The following is a 23,776-nucleotide window of genomic DNA, read 5'->3' on the forward strand; positions in this document are numbered from 1 at the left end:
AGGCCATCATAAATCCTTGGAAATGCAAGAAAAGATATTCATTATAGTTTCAGCTGAATAGAAGCAACTTGTGAGGAGATTCTGGTGCAGGAACAACTGTACATTTGCACCTGCAACCAAGGCCATGAGTTGTACTGGGGAGTAAAAGACAACTCTCAAACATAAATCAGCACATCTTACCCAAACATACTTGCAAAACTGTATTTACATTCCTGCAGTTTTGTGCTCTGCGTGCCATGTTGGTGCAGGCAACTCTTGATCACCCTAAATCTGTCAAGGGGCACCTTATGAGGTCCTCCAAGAGGTCTCAAGCAGCACTAATTGTCATCTTTACATTGGTTTCCCACAAAGTTTAGACTTCGGTTGAAGATTTTGGTGACCACTTTCAGAGCTGTTCATGGTCCAATGCCTCCCTATATCAGTGAACCTTTGCATTCATACATCAGAAGCAAATAACTGGCCTTCTGACTAAAGGTTGCTGGGGTTCCTTGGTCTAGGCTGAAAACCAGAGGATACTGTGCTTTTATGGAATGCACTCCCATTGGATTTAAGATCCATGGACACTGTTGAAACCTTTAAAAAACAAGCTCAAGGCCCATTTGTACCATTTGCTTTTATTTATATTGTGTTTGAACTAGTGGAATAATTCCCTTTATATTTTCTTTCACATGCAACCTTTTAACTTGGTACTATGACAGCTTTGAGGTCAGTGGATGTTTCAGAACTCTCCAGTGTCCTCTGGTTGGTTACTGCAGAGTGCAGTGGATCTCACCCATCCTGACTTGCCTTCATGGTGGATAATAATCACGACACCCTCAAGAGAGAGCTGGCGGTACTTCCCTATCTTTGCAAGCAGCCCTGATGACAATCAAGACTTCACAGATTCTGGTGAGGGAACATCTGTTTGTAGAGGACAGGGCACTCGTCACACACTCACCAGAGCAAAGGCAGCAACAACTCACTAATGCATCTGCAACAGCATCAAAGAAATTTGAACAAGATCAACATCAAGAAGACTGAGGTACTGTTTCAGCCCAGTGAATCCCATTTGTTGGCAAAGCACATATTTGTGGATGGCAACAAAGTGGCAACAATGTGGATGGCTCTGAAGAGAGTGGATTAGCTCAATTCAGTTCAACTTATTTTATTTATATAGCACCAAATCACAACAAAGCTGCCTCAAGGTGCTTCACACAAGTAAGATCTAACCTTACCAACCCCTAGAGCAAGCACACAGGTGACAGCGGTAAGGAAAAACTCCCTCTGATGACACTGAGGAAGAAACCTAATGCAGACCAGACTCAGAGGGGTGACCACTGCTTAGGTCATTTCAACAGTTACAAGGTTTTTACAAAGTTTTACAAAGCTGATGGTACAGAAAATCAGAACATGAAAACAAGGTGCAATTGTTGATATGACCATGCAAGCATTTACCCTGCACCCTGGGGTGCAGGGCCAGTGTTCATTCCTCATGCCGCCAGTGGGTCTGTCACCACGGCAATGTTTATTCCAAATGCAGACTGCAGAGTGCTGCATCAGCTTCAGCCATGGCATCTCGTGGTCAGTCCAGCACTCTGTGGTTTGCAGCTGTCAATCTTGTGAAACGTCATCACTACCTCAGACGAGAAGAAAAAAGATCAGAATCAGTCCGCCGGAAAAACTACACCTAAGGTATACTTCACCAGTAGTAAATCGACGGGAAAGCAGAGAAATTACGAAGGTGATCACCGGCCGGTAGCCCTAAGCTTCACAAAAAGACCCAGAAATCAGATGAAGTGAAGCCGAGACCTGTTCTGTTGCTAATAAAATTAAATTAAAAGGATAGGAAGCATAGTACCATACTATGCCATTATGCTAGCCATATGAGAGGGAGAATAAATGAGTCTTAAGTCTGGACATGAATGTCTCTACAGAATCTGACAGTTTTATCTCCATAATGAAATCATTCCACAAAATAGGGGCACAATAAGAGAAGGCTCTGTGGCCTGCAAACTTTTTATTCACCCTAGGGACACATAGCCCGGGCTGGTACATAGGGTTTAATTAGGTGAACTACATGGGGAGGTGCTAGTCCATGAATAATTTTATAAGTTAATAGCAGAACCTTAAAATCTGACCTCAGAGACAGGAAACCAGTGAAGAGACAGCAAAATGGGTGTAATGTGGTTGAACTTTCTGTTTCCTGGTAAGATTCCAGCAGCAACATTTTGACCCAAATCAGAAAATAGAGCATTGCAGTAGTCCAATCTAGAAGAGACAAATGCATCGATCAGGGTCTCTGCATTAGCCATAGACAGGATGGGACGAATCTTTGCCATGTTTCACAGGTGGAAGAAAGCAATCCTCATAATATCTCTAATGTGTAGGTCAAAAAACAGCATGGAATTAAAAATCACTTGAAGGTTCCTCACTTTGGCAGTGTGAGGTATGACACATGAGCCTAGGTTAAGCTTTAACTGGTAAAACTGATGCCGCTGTCTCGCTGGACCAAGAACCATCATTTCAGTCTTGTCAGAGTTTAAAAGTAAGAATTTGCTGGACATCCAGCTTCTCACTGACACAAGGCAATCCTCTAAAGCCTTTATGTGTACAAGATTACCAGCAGTTATTGGCATGTATAACTGAGTTTCATGAGCAATGAAAGGTAATCCTAAAATGCCACAATATGTGCCCAAGGGGTGTTGTATAAAAGGGAGAAAAGCAGGGGGCCTAAGACGGACACCTGTGGAACCCCATATTTCATGTCACCGAGGTTAGAGGTAGTGTTGTGGTGTGACTGGTTAGGTATGATGTCAACCATGCAAGGACATTCCCAGTAATCCCAAAATTATTTTTCAGCCTATCAAGTAGAATCCACTGATCTATAGTATCAAATGCAGTGCTAAGATCAAACAGCACCAGAACTGTAGTGGTATCCAAATCCATTGCAAGCAGAAGATCATTTAATACTTTAGTGAGAGCTGTCTCTGCGGAATATGTTCTAAATGCAGACTGCAGTGGCTCAAAGAGATTATTCTCAGTAAGCATGAGCTGCTGTGAAACCACTTTTTCCAGAATTTTAGAACAAAATGATAGGTTTGATATTGGCCTATACTTTTTCAATACACTGGGGTAAAGATTAGATTTCTTAAGTAATGGTTTAATCATTGCAGATTTGAAACATTTAGGAACAAATCCAGAGGTTAGTGACAGATTAATAATTTCCACCACAATAGGCCCAAGAGTGGGCCACAGGTCCTTTTTTGTTGGTATCGGTTCAAACAGACAGGTTGTGCTTTTAGCACACATTACAAGTTTCATCAGCACGCCCAGTGAGATACTAATAAATTCGGATCCTCCACAGTACCACATCCAAAGATGGACACTCTGATGCCAAGCTCACAAAAGCCAGCAGTGCCTTTGGTAGACTGCGAGCAAGGCTGGGGAACAACCACTGTGTCTCAAAAAGAGTCAAATACAAGACTTACAGAGCAAATGTTTTGTTGATTTTCCTGTACGGTGCAAAGAGCTGGACCTTATATAGTTGCCAAGTCAAGAAACTTCACACATTCATGATGAGACACCTCCGTTGATCATGGGAATCTCCTGGAAGGACAAGGTAACCAACAGAGATCCTAGAAAGAGCAGCTCTACCATCAGTGGAAGAGCCATCAGAAAGGCTCTCTGATAGGCAGGACAGATCATCAGAAAGGGGAGATGATCTTCTTGTGGTTAAGCATTGGGCTTGAGACCAGAGGATCCTGGGTTCAAATCCCAGCCTGACCGGAAAATTACTAAGGGCTCTTGGGCAAGGGCCTTAATCCCCTAGTTGTAAAGTGCTTTCAGTGTCTGATGCAGATGGAAAAGCGCTATATAAATGCAGTCCATTTTTATAACTCCAGCAGCCCCCGATTCCACTACAAAGATACCATCAAGAAACAGCAGATTGATCTAAAGACATGGCTGCAGAGGGAGCAGTTGTTCAGTGAGGATGTTGTCAGTCATTGTTGAAATTGACAGCAACTATATTTTCTTTAAATCTGCAAAGTGCTTTGTGACTTCCTTCCTTCCTTCCTTTTCCTCTGCACCCTTTGCTAGCATTTACGCGACTGCATTAGCTGCACTTTTTACAGTTATTTCATAACAAACAGCTCTACTCTATATTTATAAGTTACAGGTGCAAAGATCACCTATGTTAGCCTGGTGAAAGATAAATTTTGACATTTTGATGCAATGCGCCTATCGTGGTGAACATTTTATTCTTTTGCACAAGATTGTTGCAGCTTGACACAATGACAACCATGAAGTGGCAAACACACCACCAACATCCAGCAGAATTCTGATTGTAGAAAGTTTCTTGCTGTAAGCAAAATTTGAGCGTGCAAAATCTGGCTTTATCGTTCTGTAACATATGTCACAAAGAAGGCCCTATAAAGGGCTATGTTTTGAAGATCTATAGTACTCGTTCTAAAGCGCATAGCACAGGTACAATTTGCGCATGAACAACTCCACTTTGATATTTTCACAGTGCACACAGCCTTTAGGGCCCTGTCCCACTGGGGAGAGGATTAACTGCGCATGAATTGAGTATACAAATTGCGGGTGTTCGTTGTTGTCCGCAACAAAAATGGCCAAAAATGACAAATGTCCCAGTATGAATTCCGTATATATTAATAATATATAGTGAATATATGATGAACAATCACAGTTATATAACGCATGTAGTGAGGAAACTGATCCGACACATTGAGATTATCATGGCAGTATTACAGGTGTATTATGAATGCATCGCACACGTGTTGCGCGTGCACAGCATCTGCATTGCGGTCATAAAAGAAGCGCAGTCGGGCTGTCGGCATCACTATTCACACCAGCAATACAGGCTCTGGAACATTTGCTGGACTTGGACAAGTTGATCACAGAGTTAATGTTCATGTTGTCATGTGAGGGTTAACTTCATGAGTTTGGGGAGCGGGAGGGGGAAGCCGCTCGGGGTGTGAGATGGTGTTTTTTTTTTTTTTTTGGCGAGTGTCACAGAAAACAGACTTCAGCGTGAGTTATGGCTAAACAGCAACTCTTCCTTTTGTTGGTGTTAAATAAAACGTCCTGGATTGCAGCAGCTACGTCTTTGTGGATCTACACAGCTGGACCTGCACTGACTGGCAGGTATGTATCAAGACTGGAAAACGGGTGTGACTGGATGCAAATGCTGGACTCGAACCCAAGGCTTGGTAGGCAAAAACAGTTTACTTGGGCAAAAAGCAGGGTCTGGTACATGGACAGGCAATCCAACAAAGCGAACAAGAGCAAATACATCAGGCAGGTGCGTGGTCGAAAATACAAGCAAGAGGTCAAAGCACACGGGAAGCAAGCAGGTCGAGAACAAGACAAAGAAGACTGGAGAGAAGGCATAGAGTGCATCAATCTGGCGAGGTAACAGAACAAAAAGAGGATCTTAAATACCCCCAAGTGATGAAGTGTAGATTGGGAGCAAGTGTGCGTGGAACTCACCAGAATGCGGGTGTGGCCAGGGAGAGGGAAACACCCACTACCAAGAGACAGGAGATACAACCAAGAGAGACAGGGACAGAAATACCCAAGCAAGGAAAAACCCAGACAAGAGAATAAGACTACAGCGAGGCAAACATAGCAAAAGCATGAAAACACAACCAGGCAGAACCTCACATCCTGACAGTATGTCGCTTTCTGCCACATATAGTACTCTGGGTTTACGTGACGTGTTTGTTATGCATTCACAGATTGTCCACAAATCAGCTGCAAAGCAGATGTAATAAAAATGCTTTATTCGTGGCCAATCTGTATGCAGTCGCTACAACATATTTTAGTTTGTGATGTGGACATGATGGGCACGATATATATCTGTTTTACACACTGTCCCGGTCCGCTGCCAAGCTGCAAATCCCCGTCAGTTGCGGATATCAGTAGTTAACGGCAGATATACAGCGCATAGAGTGAGTATGTATTGTGTATGAATTGAGTATATATGGAGTATGTAGGGCGGATATTATCCGCATCCAGATTTTTGAACAGCTCAAAAATCCTGGCTGCGGACATGCATGCCTCTGCGGATGATCACGGGCGTGTTCGGATGACGGCCGACTCATACAGGCATGTTACACGGATATTGCGGATGTTTGGCAAATATGGGTCAATTTTGTGCGCAATCCATACGCAAATCCTCCTAAACATGCTACTAAGAAATCTGGAGTGGAAACCATTTGCGTCCAATTAACTTAGCGTGTTAGTGCCTCACAGAGTGGGCACGGGTTCACATCAGCACCCCAAAAAGTCTGGAAGAAGCAAGAAAAACTACCTCTAATTAAAAATTAAATGAAGTTAAAGGAAAATGAAACCATGCAATAACTTATAATTAACACTTATAATTACAATCAGGCCTCACTCATCCTTTGAGAAAGGAAGAAAAATGACATATCAATAGGAAGCGGAGGCGTGACAGCAGCAGCGCTGTTTCATTTAAAGCAACAGGCACAGACATTTCTTGGAGACCTGAAACTGAACTTTTAACAACTTTTAAAAATCAAAAATTCCATTTGAGTGTAACTAATATCATTGTTGCTATGGCATTTACCAACATAACCTGGAGTTGTGTTTTTTTTTTAATTGTTGTATTGACAAATACAAAATACCCTTTCAGTTCTTTGCTCTGTCATCTTCAGTCTATTTCTCACTTGGACATTGTGCAGAGACTATTAAAGAGGGAGTTTCTCCACAAAGGCTAAATAACCACAATCCAACCAGGTTGGAGCTGTGTTCAGTACAGTGCCTCCCAGAGTCTAGTGGCCGTAATTACAGGAGGGTGGAGCGTCAGGGTGAAACCACAAGAGTTCAAGCCAAGTGGCCTCCAGAGTATTCAGACATCCCAATTTCCTGTTCTGTGTCATCAGGTCTTAAGAAAGTGCTTTGGACCGAGTCATGAGCCTGCCACTCACATACACACACACACACACACACACACACACACACACCTCACTGAATAAATTTGTTTTCATTTGCCTTCTGTCAACAGTACTTGGTTTTTCTGGATAGAAGTCCGAAGTTCCTCGTGTCTGTTCTTACCGCTGCCGCTTGTTGCCATTCTGCATCAATATCAGACCAAAGTACCGAACACATGATGACTTTATAAACAGATGCAAATGGTGGATACAACATTTTACACCCTACGCGTTCTGTAATATGAAGAGAGGAATGTTGTGGTGCATCTGATTGCGAGTATTACAATCACAGTGTCTTCATAGTGAAGACATTGTGTCCAAAAATAGTCTGTGGTTTGGATGCCATCTCATTTCGTGGGGGATCTGCTATGTGTGGCACAACAGCTGTGCAAAGTGTCAACGTGTCAGTCAAATGTTGAGCACAATCAAATAACTCTTATGAAAATACAAACAGACGCTGATTGTGTTACAGGGTCTTACTGAAAATGTGCATCAGTTAATATTTCAGTTGAAAGAAAAAAATTATATGTCAATATAAAATGTTAACGTTAAGGGTATTTATATCCAAATCAAGTTGAAGATGCATAATCATTTTGATATGCGATTCCACCTCTCTCTGGAATGATGGACAGTTAGCCGCACTGTTCAGTCAACCAATTACCTGCTCTGCCTCCCTTCAAAAAGGGGGTGTGGCAAACAGCAGTTTATTTGCATTTAGAGAAAAGGACAGAGATTTATTTTTTTTTAGTGACCTGGAACTTAGGATGCATCACCTCGGTGCCTATGGGAATTGATGTGGCTACAAACTTTACTATCCATTTTTAAAGACACATGGTGGCCCATGAGGCCTTGCAGAAAAGGTGCATAATATCACCCGTTGGAAAGATAATATCCTCATATATTAAGGATTAAAGTTTACACTTTGAGAAAGAAAGTTAAAAAAAGAAAAAAATACCTGCTTAAAGAAAATTTGACTTAATTTTTGTCTATTTGTGCACACCAGCAGCTGAATGACAGAGTGTGTGCTGTGCGAACCCATCGCACCCTCGTGCGGCAGGTGTCAGCCAAATTCCAGGTGACACGCATGAACATCTAACACCACTCGCATGGCACTTAGAAAATGTGTGGCCAGTCGCACTCTTGGCACAACAGCAGACTGCAGACAGCCACTGTCGTACTCGCAGAGAAATTTGTTCCCCATTAGTGTGGCTTTGGTGTGTGCGCTGAGAGCTGACAGGAGGTGTGGCTATGACAGAAGCAGCTGTGGTGATCTGTCTTTCTGGACATCCCAGCTGGACAACACCTGCTGTGTTTGGACGGACATGGACTAACAACTGTCCACTGTGTGGCGAGTGTGTCTGATTGCTGTACATACGTGGACATAAATAAAAATATATTACCGTGGTGACAAGCTGCAGTGAGCGCACGCACGGAGCGGACACAACCTGCCAGATTGAAACAGAGCATCAGATCAGAACACGCAGCAGGTGATCTGACTGTCACGTCACCCACGCGAGCTCTGTTACACATGACATGGTGTCTGTGCTGTGGCACGCCATCCACAAGACATGCGTGTCGGGCAGAACACGCACGCGGGGCGACTGGACGCACCGGACCAGTAGATGTGGACATGATTAGAGCACACTGCTTCTCATTCGTGTTATTTCATGACGGTATGTCAGTGACCATGGGTCAGCTACAGAGGAACAGATGGATTTGTATCACTCCCTTGAAAAATGCAGTGTTTTTGATGATGATGATTTTAATTTTTTTGTAATACTTACATCCTTCCTGATATGAGGCAGATTCCTGCAGCTTTCAATGTACAGCTCCGTAGCTCAGTGATAAAGTTGCTGACTGGTAATCAGAGCTTTTGAAAGGTGTGAGTTCCTGTCCAGTGGGTGGTATGTGTTTTTCTTTTTTTTTTTTGTTCCACATAAGCGGTGTGATGCGGTCCCACAGGTATGGGCTGTTTTTGTTTTTATTCCACATAAGTGGTGTGATGTGGTGCACCTTGCACTGTTCCTGCTCGAAAGACACCGTTGCATGCATGAGCTCTCACACCAGGATCATGCATGCCTGCCGCCGGCATGATGTTTTGTGGGGCACATATTCAAACTGTTTCACACTATATATGAAGAAGTAGTAGTAGTAGTCATTTATTTGTCATCTCGACCATGCACAGCAATATACAGTACACAGCGCTAATCTTAAAATAAGAATTATGTCTACTTTTAAGGCACATTTTGATTATTCAGTGTTTAGACATCTTGCTAGTTTCAATAATTCTAACAAAGTAAATTTTTCTTACCCCATTGGCAGATTTCTTTTTTTTTTTTTTTTTGCATAATACAATACAGTTTGGCTAGATTTCGGATTATTTGTCTCCTTTTGCAGTGATTGACTTACAGTGACACACTGTGTTTTTGGTGTGACTGTGCAATGTTCACATCTGGTGCACATAATGATTGCGTGCCTCACATTTTGCACATTACTATATTTCCTTGGTGCACCCCGAACGGAATGCCCGAGGTGAAGAATGGCTCATCCGGAGCACCTAGGGGTGTGCCAGCAGGATTTGGTGTTCCTGGACCGTTTCGAGGTTCTCTTGATGTTGAGTTGCCATTTCGAACGCAGTCAGTCTGCACTTCGACTGCCTGTCTTTTTCCACCTCGAATGCACCTCGAGAGTTGGGTGGCTACATTCAGGCTGATCACGCAAATGACCCCGACTGATTGGAATGGACGTAGCTAGCTTGTTCGAGGTTTTTGAATGCGCCTAGACTTTGCCTGATTGGAGGTCGAGTTTTCATTCGGTTGGCATTTCCGCTTATTCGGCCTCTAGTGTGATGGGAGCATAAGGAAAAAAAATAAGCTTTGCAACAAATGTGCACAGGCAAAACTGCAACAGGAATATGTGAAAGAAGGAGTTAGCCAGTAAAAGAAAGATGTGGGGAAATTGCTGTTCTATGTCATCCATTTCCTGAAGATGGCCGCAAACCCCTGGACACACTTAATCAGGAAAAGGGCACACCTCCGAGTATCCATTCTTTAGTAATGGCATTACACTGCACAAGTAAGATTTACAGATCCCTTAATGTGCCTGAGTCTTCTGCATAAAAGTATATACAAAGGTTAATATTGCAATAATATGTTCCTGGAGGGCATAGTAATCATTATCTCTCTGGTGGTATCAATTAGAAGCACTTTACTGCAGGTAATGACTAAGATTCCGGTACAAAATGACATTATTATTATTATCCCCATCTATAATTTCAGAGTGGATACACAAGACATGGGGGGAAAAAAGTGAAGCATAAGTTCAACCAAAGGTAGGCTTAAAAAGTGAGAGCACTTGTAGCAAAGGAAGGAAACGGGTGTGTGTGTGTGTATGCACACTGTGCATGTGCTGGAACTTTCAAAAGGGCCAAATGATAGAAAATAAAAGCACACTTCCTCTTATTCATGCCTTGACTACGTGTCCCAGTTTCCTCAAAGCAGTGTGTGTGTGTGTGTGTGTTAGTGAGGACTGAGGGTGAAGTGGGGGGGAAGCTTCAGCAACCTGGCAACTAATATTTGCATTCCTCAAAAATGCAGCAGCGTTGTTCTTTGCCATCCTTTATTTATCCAGATGAAAAGAGCTGCCAAAAAAAAAAACACACACACACACACACACACAACTTAGAAATGTCTCAAAAGTCTTGTGCTGGTGTGCGTTTGTGTGTTGTGACCTTTGCGCTCAGCTCCAAAACATTCATAACGAGTGCTCTTCCCCTTATTGACCCTCTCATCAAAAACATGAATAATTGAGGAATAAAAAAAATGTTCCTGCTTGTCCTCGTTGGCATTAAGCAAAGAGAAACAGGCCCTCGGACTTTTGATTTAGCTGGTTTATATTTAATAAGCGCACACAAAGGCCTCCGAGGCGCCTTTTTTTTTTGCAGGATTTAATTGGATGTTGCTGACATCCATCACGGTGTTGTCATGGCAATGACCTTTCCACTAAGGATATTCATAACCAGGAAGTTATATGAGCGCATTGTTGCCTGCTTCGTCACACCCACATCGCAGTGACGCGGTATCAGTCACGCCGTCCTCCAGCTGATGACCTGCTGACGAGTTTGCTCATTATCGCTAATGTTTAGATCAGTTTGAACAGTGTTTGGTGTTAAGTTGTGGTTTGTGTGTTTATGCTGTCCCAGAGGTTCCAGCCTTGACTGAAGAACAATCTGTGATGGACTGGGACCCTGTCCAGAGGGGAGTTGATGACTTTCATCCACCTCATGCTACATTATCTAGGGTTAAGGACGGGCCGATAGGCCTAGAGGCCCAGTACCACACTGATCAGCATGTTGCTCTCGTTGGATCAACATCTCTGCTATTTTGGCATTGTGGGATAGCTCGGCGGATTACTTTCGCCAGGCACGTGTGAGAGTTATGCTTTTTCAGTGCAGCTTCTTGTTCTGACTTTAACACCAAGTTAACACCCAAGTCTTTCATCGCCAACTATAAATGGTAATCAAACCGTTCCAATCATGTCTTTCTGAACTCTTCTGCATCAAGCTCCATCGTGTCGATGTTTACAATGTGCTTGAGCAAATAACAGGTGAAGCTGCTCTAAAAGTTTAAGTTTCTTAAATATTTATCACGGCCACAAACTTCAGTTATCTTTATAATTTTATTTCTGGTAAATTTTAGAATTGATTTAGATGAGATATAATCATGATCTGGGAACTGCATTTTGCACAGGAATGCATCAAGCACGTCGGACACGGGCGAGTACTAACACAGTATATACAGAAACTGTATATTATTGTTCATCCAAAATGAGAGAGTCCACCGCTTGAGGTATTAGTGCGCGTGAGAGTATGGCCCAGTACAGAACTCACTTTTTCTACAATTCTGAATATTTATTTGTAAGATATTCCCAAACTTAAGAACACTGGGGCCTACTTTGAAATCTGAAAAACCTACCCAATTATTTAATTGCAGTTTTGATCAGTGCATGAAGCAAAGTGTCATATTTTCCCAGAGTCTAACTCATGTATTTTATTTAAACTAGTTTGGAAGGTCCTGCAACTTGTACTCCAGTGCAACTTATATATTAAACAAAAAAAAATCACATTTGTTAGTAATAATAACTATTTATAATGACCATTTATAGAGGACTTCCTCAGGAATCAAGTACTTAAAAAAATAAACTCCAACAATAAAAGAACAAATGCCAAAAATAATAGTGCACTCTAATGACACACAAAAATCCCAAATTAAAGATGTGATAATACAGAGACAAGGTGCAACTTATACTCCAGAGTAAATTATATATGGATTTCTTTCTCTACAAGAGGCATTTTTTAACAGGTGTGACTTATAGTCTGGAAAATACAATATTTCCATACATAGTGAGGCAAATCAGTTGAGCCACTGTCAATTTTACAAGTTTACCCACCTACAAAGCATGGAGAGGTCTATATTTTTTTATTATAGCTGTGAGACAGACAGGTGTGACGGAGTCTATACAAAAATTCAGAAATCAATAATGTATGATTTTTTTAAATAATTAATTTGTATTTTATTGCATGAAATAAGAATTTCACAGTGGATCAAATGTTTATTTGCCTCACCGTATATTGTGCGAAACTACGTCAGATAAAAGAAGACTAACATCCATCCATTTTCCACACCCCTTCCTCCAATTAAGGGTCACGGGTGTGGGGGGGGCGGGGGGGCGGCTGGAGTAGACCCTGGACAGGACATCAGTCTGTCACAGGACCACATATAGCAAACATATCCACACCCGCACAACACCTACAGACAATTTAAAGTTTTCCAGTTCATCTAACCTGTATATCTTTGGATGTGGGAGGAAGCCGGAGCGCCTGGCGGGAACCCACGCAAACATGGGGAGAACATGCAAACTCCACACAGAAAGGCCACAGGTGGGAATTGATCCCGTGACCTATGAGGCAACTGTCAGGATTATGAGGTTTTGTTATTGGTTTAGTCATGTACTGTTTTGGTCCCTTTCTATTTTGTTCAATTTTTATCTGTTCTCTTTTAATCACTGTGGTTTTGTTTGTTATCTCTTGCTTGGGTTTTGGTGTCACTTCTCTCTTTTGTCTGCCACATGGGTCTTTGGTGGTGGGCAGTTCTTTTCCTGTTGCCACGCCCCTCTCTGGAATTTTCCTGTGCAACTGTACTCAACCACTAATCATTTCCTGTATTTAAACCCCTTGGTTCCCTCACTTCCCCGCCAGATCGTTGTGCATTGTGCCTTTGCTTCCAGCTCCTTTCCTTACTCTGTTCTCGACCCGTTTTGCCTTGCTGTGTGTTTTGACTACCTGCTCATTTTTTGGACCACGCCTAAGCCCTATGTTTCTGATACTGTTGCTGATTTTGGACTGCCTAATCCTGTACCGTTTTTGCCCATTTACCCAGTAAAGCGTTTTACTGGGTAAACAGCTGCATCCCTTTTGTGACTGAGCTCTGCATTTGCATCCAGCCATTCTTGACCATCAAGCCAGATAGCAACAGTGCTAACCACAAAGCCACCATGCTGCCCTATAAGAATAACACATAATTTAAATCCAATGAATTTGTTTTGTCACTTCTGATTATATTTTATGTTAAGTCTGGGAGCATTGCTGGAGCTGTACTCCACTGCATCCATGACACCATAGAACCATGTGAGGTCTGAGCTCCCAGGCACACAAATCCATCCCCACCTCTCAAAAGTAAAAGTCTCACAGCCGATTCTCCTGCAAAGATATATATATATAAAAAAAAAAAATAAGGCTCTTCAACTTCTCTCTTGTTTTCACTCAGAGTCACCACAGCAGATCCAAGGTAGATCTGAATGTTAATTTGACACAAGTGTTACCCCAGATGCCCTTTCTAACACAACTCCACATTACAAGGAGAATGGATGAGGGAGGCCTTGAACCGGGACTAGGAAAAGTCAGCAGAATTGTTGATAATTGCAAAAGGGAAACTAAAAAAAGTTGCTAAATAATGCAAGAAAGTCGCTTGATTGGTAATGCTGAAGACCGGTCGATACCAATAAACGTCTTGTTGCAAACCTATAGTTCCTATTGGAAAGCCCTGGTGGCGGTGGGGTCATGAAATTGGCGCGGGGGGGGGGGGGGGGGGGGGGCAGCTCTGCATGTATTATCTTTACATACAAAGTCTTACAATTAAGCTGACTAAATACCTGTACAAAATTTTGAGCAATTGATGATGAAAGACAAGATATTCAGTCCGGGTAAAAACTTTATAATGCGTTTGTATAGTATAAAGCCCCGTTTACACATCGACGGTAAGAGCTCCCGGAAGCGTCCCGGAAGAGTTTGTGGCTGTCTTAAGGATCACACGCCGTTGTTAACGGCGGCACTAGGGGGCATGGCTTAGTTCCAGCTTTACCGGGAATCATCGAAAAAATTATTCAACATGTCGAATAATTCCGGGAGCGCTCCCGGAGAATTTGCGTGATGACGGAGACAATGCGAACAATGGCATTTGATACTTTTTAATCGCCATTTCATCCTGCCCCTTCCTGTAGTGCCGCAGTTTACACCGCCGTAATTGGCGGCCGGCATTGTATCCCTAATCAATGGCGTGTAAAACGGCGATAGAGCCCTCATCGGCGTCCTCAAGGGCGTTTTAACCGGCGACAGAGGCAGACAAAACGGCAGCGCTAGCGGACAGTACGCCATTCTAAATGCCACCTCCCGGTTAACGGCGTTCCAAACAGCTGACAGGCGGCGGTCAATATAAAAACGCTAGCGCGCTGCATGCAGGTCTCTCACTCGTGTCCAGCTCCAGATATTTTTGCAGAGAAGCTCCAGTATGCCTCCTAAAAGAAAATTGGCAGCGGCAAGGACTTACCAAGAGGTCTGGTTCAGAAGCAGAGGGTAGCCCTGTGGTGGAGACGGAGCAACACGTTGAGGAGGGGAAAAAGGAAGGAGAAGAAAAGGCTGAGTATGATCTCCCTCCCCCTGCAGTGACAGAGGCTTCAGCCTATTATACTCTGGGGGCGGTGCCTATATGCAAAAGTTCCTGGAGTAACGCAGAATTTGCCTGGATAAATCCAGCGGTACACAGGGCATTATCGGCGGCAGCAGAACACCGCCATTCTCACGCGCGTCTTAACCTGCGATTGTAAAGGATAGAACTGGATATTAACCCCCGTTGCCTGACGTGTGCCGGATGCTACGGCGTCAAAATGGCTCTTTATTCTGTGGATTTAGCGGCGTTTTATCCACGTATTTGCGGATAGTACGGCGGCCAAAACGCCGGCGAAATGCTCCGCCCCTTTCCACCGCGAAAACAGCCGGAACTACCACAAACTTCGGTCTACGTACTGCCCGCCGACAAAACCGTCTATGTGTAAACTAGGCTTAAGGGTATCCAGAGTAGATATCAGGTCCAAATAATTTAAACTAAAAGATTAATTAAGGCCAAGGTATGCAGCACACCACAACTTCCCATAATGCACAGAACCCTTCACATTCCAAGGGCGGATGAGACATAAGAGATCAAACTTGTCTTTTTTTAATAACCATTTATAATCAATATAATCAGATAAGTTTAATAACATTGCCTGAGTGGTGCAGCTCAAATGTTGTTGTGTTACTGTTTTTTTGGTTTTTTTGGGGGTTTTTTAATTGAGGGGAGGGGGGTTGGTGTTATAAAGAAAACTGCATCACAGCTGGACTTGCTCCTGATTGGCTCTCATCAGTGGTGAACTGTTCCAGACTGTATCAAGCAAGTTTGGAGAATTTCATCTGGAAACTCTGCAGTCAGCAGGTTTATTTACTTTTAATCAGATCATCTGCTGATGTCAGTCAATCAGAATCCAGATTTTTTGGCCTTTTTGTGCTTTCAAACTCATTCAATAGCTGGGAAAGTTTTCATTAGACAGCAAGCTCCTGCCAAACCACCACCAGCTTCTCCCCATCGCAATGTTAGTCATAATCTTAAAAAAGAAAAAAAAAGTCATGAAATACTGGACGAGCTCTTTTCTCCAGCTCAGTACAAGTACAATTGTCTTAGAGACTTTAAAGCGGTTATGGGAAAGTTGATTAGTCCTGCAAATAAACATTCAGGCCAATTATATAATTTATGCAGTTGGTTTAGCAACCTATGTGGACACTGGGTCCTTTAACACCAGTGATGTCCACTGACTGAAGAATGTCCACTGTCCACCATGCATGGCTGTGCATGTATGGCACAGCTTTGTCAATGACTTTGAGATGCACCTCATATGCAATGGACGTGCCAACACTCATCACCTACGCTAATTTTTAATTTAAATTAGGAGCTGATCGTTGAAACGCGTTTGACCCTTTGGTCTTCTTCAGGCAGTGGGGTCCTCAACACCTGCATGGCCAAAATGATGTAGCTGATGCTCCCTCACAATGCAGGTGATACTCCTCATCCTTGTCCCTCAGTAATCGCAAGTCATTCCCGCAGTACTCATGGATCCTAAGACATTCAATCATCACCTAAGATTACTGGTCAGCATCCAAGTCTCACAACCATACAGCATCACAAGGAACCTACGTCTGGTGACCTCATCACTCTACAAGCTTTTCCCAGGCATGTCTTGATCTCAGTGGCTGAGGACCCAGAGACATGTATGTCACTGCCAACACAAGTGACTGTCTCGACAAGTCACTTTGAGCAGATGGGATTAGTTAATCAGTAAAATCACCTGGCAGAGTCAGTGGTGGTAAAGAAAACCTACACCCTCTTGGCCCTTTCCAGAATGTCTTTGGACACTGCTGGTCTTACACAGTGCATTGAGAAACCTTCTACTATTACTTTCTTCTTTAAAGTAGTTCATGTAGTTGCCCATAGATTCACCACATTTGCTGCTGGACCCACTTGTTTTATTGTTTGTTTGTTTGTTTGTTTGTTGTTTTTTTTTTGGGGGGGGGGTGACATACAACTGTGAACAGACATTTACATACATGCACCATGGGCATGAATGTCATGGTAATTTGTGGCTTTTAATAATGTCTTTGAGCTGGGTCCGTGCTGGGAAAACAACCAGTTTAAATGAGCTCTACCAAGAGTGGTCATATATCCAGCCAAAATTATGCCAAAAGTTCATTGATTGCTACCAAAAGCGTCTTGTTGATGTCCAGCTTACTAAGGGATATTTAACCAAATATTAGTGGGTGTGTATGCACATATTTGAGCCTTTATGTATAATTTTGACCCTGTGTGGATTATAGAAGATCCAAAAATGAATTCAAACTTGTGCTCCCAATTCCTGCTTTTTTTTAGAATAATTAGTGATGTATGGTGTGGCAAAAGAACAGTTCAGAGACATTGTTAAACACCAAATTGCCATGACATTCATGATCATGATGAGTGTATACAATTACCCGACCACAACTGTAGTGTACAAAGTCTAAGAAGTCACTAGATCCATCAAGTTGGCAAAACTGAGGTCAATGTTTACTATGTAGTTGTAAAGTTTACTTGTTTTGGACCATATTACCATCATTTTTGGTTTTGAAACAAAACACTCAACAAAGCAACAATCAAAAACAATGTGTTGCACATCTTTAAACCCAGCTAACAGCAACAACAATCCCTACATCGCGATCTGAATTTGTGCTATTTATCTGTGTCATTTGTATGACAAGTAATTGCGATTTCATTGAATAATCCTGTTTACAATCCATCAAACAAATCTCAACCACAACTTTAGCTTTTTGGTGGCAGTATATATAATTTTGATGACAAAGACAGATGATTGTAAACAAGTCATGAGAAATTATTTTGACCATCAGTGCAATCACAGCTACAAGGACCGGTAACGCCAGTTTGCAGACCATTTGTCAGTCTTTTATATTCTGTATGTCAAATATATCCCATTGGCTTGTTTCAACTGCCTCACTGTCAAAGACGTTTGCCTGTGTTTGGCAAATGCTGTCATTTTTAAGATCGTTCCAGCCTTGATACATTAAATATTTGCAGTTTTGTTGACTAGCACACCTGCAGCTGAGGCTGACATGATTTTGTTGGAAGTCTGTTAGCTGTCACACGTTGCTTTGAAAACTCACATATCAAAGTACAATTTACCAGACTTCACGTTTACAGCACAAAAGGAGTTTATCAAATTGTCGACCTTGTGTACATTTATTTGGAAAAGATCTTGACAAAGCTTGTTCTTATTTTGCGGTGCAGTATGTTTGAAAAGCAAGTGATGAAACCTGAGCAGTATTGGACCTTCACAGCAACATACTGGACCCACGGAGTTAAACCGTAGGACAAATAATGTGGTGAGAGGCAGCCTGATCCAGATGTATGGCACACTATACCATGTGCATACAAAGAATAGTCAAGAAAAACGTCTGTGGGAGTGTTTCCATCTTACCAAGTGATGTTTAAATTAAAATCTACAAAAAAGTGTACAGAGAAACATGTTTGGAAAGCATTCATCTGCCAAAGCTGAACAATATGAAAATTTTGTGAGTAAGTTGTTTTGGTTTCTCCCTTTCTCACTTGAGTTGCTGCAGCAGATCCAATAGGGACCTGCATGTGGATTTGGCACAATACCTTATTGAGGTTCAATTACATTAATTTATATAGTCCCAAATCATGACATTAGCACATTGCTACAGTGGTAAGGAAACACTTTCCTCTGGTGTTTCTTGATTGCAGGAAGAAACCTGAAGCAGACCAAACTCAGTGGGGTGACCACCTGTTTTGGCCATAGTAACTAATAAAACAACAGTAAATTGTCAGAACATGCAGTAATAGAAATACTGCAGCTCAACACCCAGAAGGGGAAGACCACAGTCCCTACCAAAAGGCTGGACAAGTACATCAGCAATTTAATTAATGCCATAGCAGTCGACTGAAATCAATCAATCAATCAATTTTTTTATATAGCGCCAAATCACAACAAACAGTTGCCCCAAGGCGCTTTATATTGTAAGGCAAGGCCATACAATAATTATGTAAAACCCCAACGGTCAAAACGACCCCCTGTGAGCAAGCACTTGGCTACAGTGGGAAGGAAAAACTCCCTTTTAACAGGAAGAAACCTCCAGCAGAACCAGGCTCAGGGAGGGGCAGTCTTCTGAAATAAGGCCATAGACTGGCTATATATACTGGGCAAACCCTGCATGACATCACCTGTAGATTTTCTGATGCACCTGGAAAAAGCCTTTTGAAGCTCGCAAAGTGCAGCTTTAGGTGTCACTATGGTGACAGTGCTCGCTCCAACTACGTCCCAGCCAACCCAGAAATGGTCAATTAGGTGGAGCATGGGCAAGACCTTGGTTGACCTGGGTGGAACGAATGAAGCCTGAAAATCCCCCCATTTCAGAATTACTGAATGAGCTAAAGCTCAAAGGCTAACCTTTGTTTGGGTCTTTTATTAAATGAGATTTTTGGAGCTTGAACATGATGAGTGGTTTATGGGTGAGTATTAAAAATCATGACTATCTTATTTCCTCAGTAACCATGGAGATATATCCAATACAATTTTCAGAGAGGGCACAGCGTGTACCCCACCTCTCACCCTATGACTGATGGGATAAGCCCCAACACTATATAAATAAATCCATTGATGAAAACACTTGATTAGTGTCAGGATTTGTGTTTTGTCTGGTTTATTTTCATGGTTTGGTTAGGTTATGTCACTTTTCTGTGTGTCTTTTCTCTTCTGTGTGTCTTCTCAGGGTTTTTCTGCCTCTGCCTCTCTTGTCTGTCTTCTCTTACTCTTGGTGGTGGGCGTCTCCTCCTCTCTGGCCACCTCCCCTTTCTGGTGCGTTCCACACACACTTGCTTCCTATTTGCACCTCATCACCTGGGTGTACTTATAGTTCCCCAGTTTACCTTGTCCCTTTCCAGATTGATGCACCTTGTGCCTTCTTTCAAGCTCTGTATTGTTTTCTTGTACTGCTAGTCTCTTGTGTATTAATGACCATGCCCCTGCACAGCCTGATGCTCCTTGTACTGCTGCTTATTTTGGACTGCCTACCTGTGTACCGGACCCCGTTTGCTTCAACAGTAAACTGTTTTTACCTACAGAGCCTTGTGTCTGAGTCCTGCATTTGCATCCTTCCTAACCTGTCTACCAGACCTGTCAATTAGAGCAAGTGGGTATAGTGGGTATATATAAATGAATGAATAAATACATCAATCACTCCCTCCCATACAGCTGTCATGAGGGGAAACTAGCTATAGAAATCAAAACTGTCTTTTATACAAGGGTGTAAACATGCTTATTTCTCCTCTAAAGTTGGACATTTTAACATGGGTTTCTATGGGAATCTGCTCCCTTTTGGAGCCAGCCTCAAGTGGCCAGTCAAGGAGCTGTAACTTTTTTTCTCTTCCAGCTGGCTTCATTTTTGATGGATGAAGGTTGGTCATTCCCAGTTCTCACTCCAACCCCGAGGGATCTCCAACACTCCACGATAGGTTCTGGGACTGATAACAGTGTTTCAGTTTCTTCCACGTGGGCTTGAGCAATCGATTGCTGATGTTGATGCGATTAACTTCTCTCAGGACGGAACAAATTCTGGTTGCGAGTGTAATTCACAAAGACAGTCACATGAGACAGGATTCGATCTGTTCACCCTGTAGTTGGTGGATGAACCACCCTACCTGGGAAATGTGACACTTTAAAGCCCTCCACAGCTCCTGTGCCTCAGTCAGTGGTGTGAGTTTAGTGTTACTAAGAGAGAAATTCCCTGAATGTCTGTAACGTTTAACCAAGCAATAAAAACAGAAAAGAGGGAGTTAAAATCTTAAGCATCTCCTGTATTAGAGTAGATGAAACTGAAGTTAATAGAAACACATCTGAGGTTATAGCACCTTCCTGCACGGTGCTGTGGCACACCGAGACACAGCAGAGCCCAGAGGCGGGAGGCAGAAACGTAAAAGAAATGGAAACACTGAGCATTTCACCCAAAGGGATTAGATTTTAAATAGATATCAGCCCATATATGATGGCCTCCTTCTTGCTCACGTCTGTAAGTGGGTGTAATTTAGAGTGTGTAATGAAGGAAAAAAAGGAGCTATAGGTTAATCTCATTGACCTCCAGACTCTGGGGAAGACGGGTTGGAGCTAGGAGAAATACACCGTTCTCCCCTGCCAACTCGCTCAGCTGCCCTCACAGAGGTAATGAAAGTTGTGGAAGCAGCTCAGTGTATCAGGGCGACTGCACGTGCATGCACGAGAGGCAGAAAAGGATCAATGAAAAAGCTAAAGAATGTGGGTCTGTGATGTTGGCTTTATGAGCGTAATAGAAATGCAGAGTGCCCTCAACAATATTTCAAGCATTTTGGATTACACAGTTACGATATTCTGTTCAGTTAATTTTCATTCATGTGGTGCAAAATCACAGAATGTCTGAGTGTGCTTTAAGTTATCCAGAACAATATTCTTACACACACACACACACATTATATATATATATACATACATATATATATATATATATATATATATATATATATATATATATATATATATATATATATATATATATATATGTATACTCAACAAAAATATAAACGCAACACTTTTGGTTTTGCTCCCATTTTGTATGAGATGAACTCAAAGATCTAAAACTTTTTCCACATACACAATATCACCATTTCCCTCAAATATTGTTCACAAACCAGTCTAAATCTGTGATAGTGAGCACTTCTCCTTTGCTGAGATAATCCATCCCACCTCACAGGTGTGCCATATCAAGATGCTGATTAGACACCATGATTAGTGCACAGGTGTGCCTTAGACTGCCCACAATAAAAGGCCACTCTGAAAGGTGCAGTTTTATCACACAGCACAATGCCACAGATGTCGCAAGATTTGAGGGAGCGTGCAATTGGCATGCTGACAGCAGGAATGTCAACCAGAGCTGTTGCTCGTGTATTGAATGTTCATTTCTCTACCATAAGCCGTCTCCAAAGGCGTTTCAGAGAATTTGGCAGTACATCCAACCAGCCTCACAACCGCAGACCACGTGTAACCACACCAGCCCAGGACCTCCACATCCAGCATGTTCACCTCCAAGATTGTCTGAGACCAGCCACTCGGACAGCTGCTGAAACAATCGGTTTGCATAACCAAAGACTTTCTGCACAAACTGTCAGAAACCGTTTCAGGGAAGCTCATCTGCATGCTCGTCGTCCTCATCGGGGTCTCGACCTGACTCCAGTTCGTCGTCGTAACCGACTTGAGTGGGCAAATGCACACATTCGCTGGCGTTTGGCACGTTGGAGAGACGTTCTCTTCACGGATGAATCCCGGTTCACACTGTTCAGGGCAGATGGCAGACAGCGTGTGTGGCGTCGTGTGGGTGAGCGGTTTTCTGATGTCAATGTTGTGGATCGAGTGGCCCATGGTGGCGGTGGGGTTATGGTATGGGCAGGCGTCTGTTATGGACGAAGAACACAGGTGCATTTTATTGATGGCATTTTGAATGCACAGAGATACCGTGACGAGATCCTGAGGCCCATTGTTGTGCCATACATCCAAGAACATCACCTCATGTTGCAGCAGGATAATGCACGGCCCCATGTTGCAAGGATCTGTACACAATTCTTGGAAGCTGAAAATGTCCCAGTTCTTGCATGGCCGGCATACTCACCGGACATGTCACCCATTGAGCATGTTTGGGATGCTCTGGACCGGCGTATACGACAGCGTGTACCAGTTCCTGCAACTTCGCACAGCCATTGAAGAGGAGTGGACCAACATTCCACAGGCCACAATTGACAACCTGATCAACTCTATGCGAAGGAGATGTGTTGCACTGCATGAGGCAAATGGTGGTCACACCAGATACTGACTGGTATCCCCCCCCCCCAATAAAACAAAACTGCACCTTTCAGAGTGGCCTTTTATTGTGGGCAGTCTAAGGCACACCTGTGCACTAATCATGGTGTCTAATCAGCATCTTGATATGGCACACCTGTGAGGTGGGATGGATTATCTCAGCAAAGGAGAAGTGCTCACTATCACAGATTTAGACTGGTTTGTGAACAATATTTGAGGGAAATGGTGATATTGTGTATGTGGAAAAAGTTTTAGATCTTTGAGTTCATCTCATACAAAATGGGAGCAAAACCAAAAGTGTTGCGTTTATATTTTTGTTGAGTGTATATATATACACACAGTTGTATGTAAAAGTTTGGGCACTCCTGATGATTTCCATGATTTGGATCAGCATTTTCAGTTAAATATATCATATAGCAGACAAACACAGTGAAATTTGTTAAGTGAAATGAAGTTTATAGGATTTACAGAAAGTGTGCAATAATTCCTTAAACAAAATTAAGCAGGAGCATAAATTTGGGCACCCCAACAGAAAAAAAAAAATAAATAAATAAAAAAAATACATCAATATTTAATAGATCCTCCTTTTGCAGAAGTAACAGCCTGTAAATGCTTCCTATAGCTTCCAATGAGAGTCTGAATTCTGGTTGAAGGTATTTTGGACCATTATTAACTGATTAACTGATTTCACCTGCTCAAAGTGATGTTAATCAGTGAAATCACCTGCTGGAGTGGGTGGTTGCACAGAAAGCCCGCACCCTCTCAGCCCTTTCTGGAACTGGTTTGAGACCTCTGCCCTAAACCATGATGTTGAGCAATCTTTGTTTTCAGGTCATTCGAGAGTTGTTTAGAGGCTTCCATGTTGCCACTCATTAGAAGAGATGCAAAGAGGGGAAACATTTGCAAATGGTCACCTTAAATACCCTTTTTCATGATTGGATTCACCTGTGTAAGAAGGTCAATGGTCAGTGAGCTTACAAAACCAATTTTGTGTTCCAATAATTAGTGCCAAA

Source organism: Thalassophryne amazonica, chromosome 2 (genome assembly GCF_902500255.1).
Source record: "Thalassophryne amazonica chromosome 2, fThaAma1.1, whole genome shotgun sequence".
Taxonomy (NCBI): Eukaryota; Metazoa; Chordata; class Actinopteri; order Batrachoidiformes; family Batrachoididae; genus Thalassophryne; species Thalassophryne amazonica.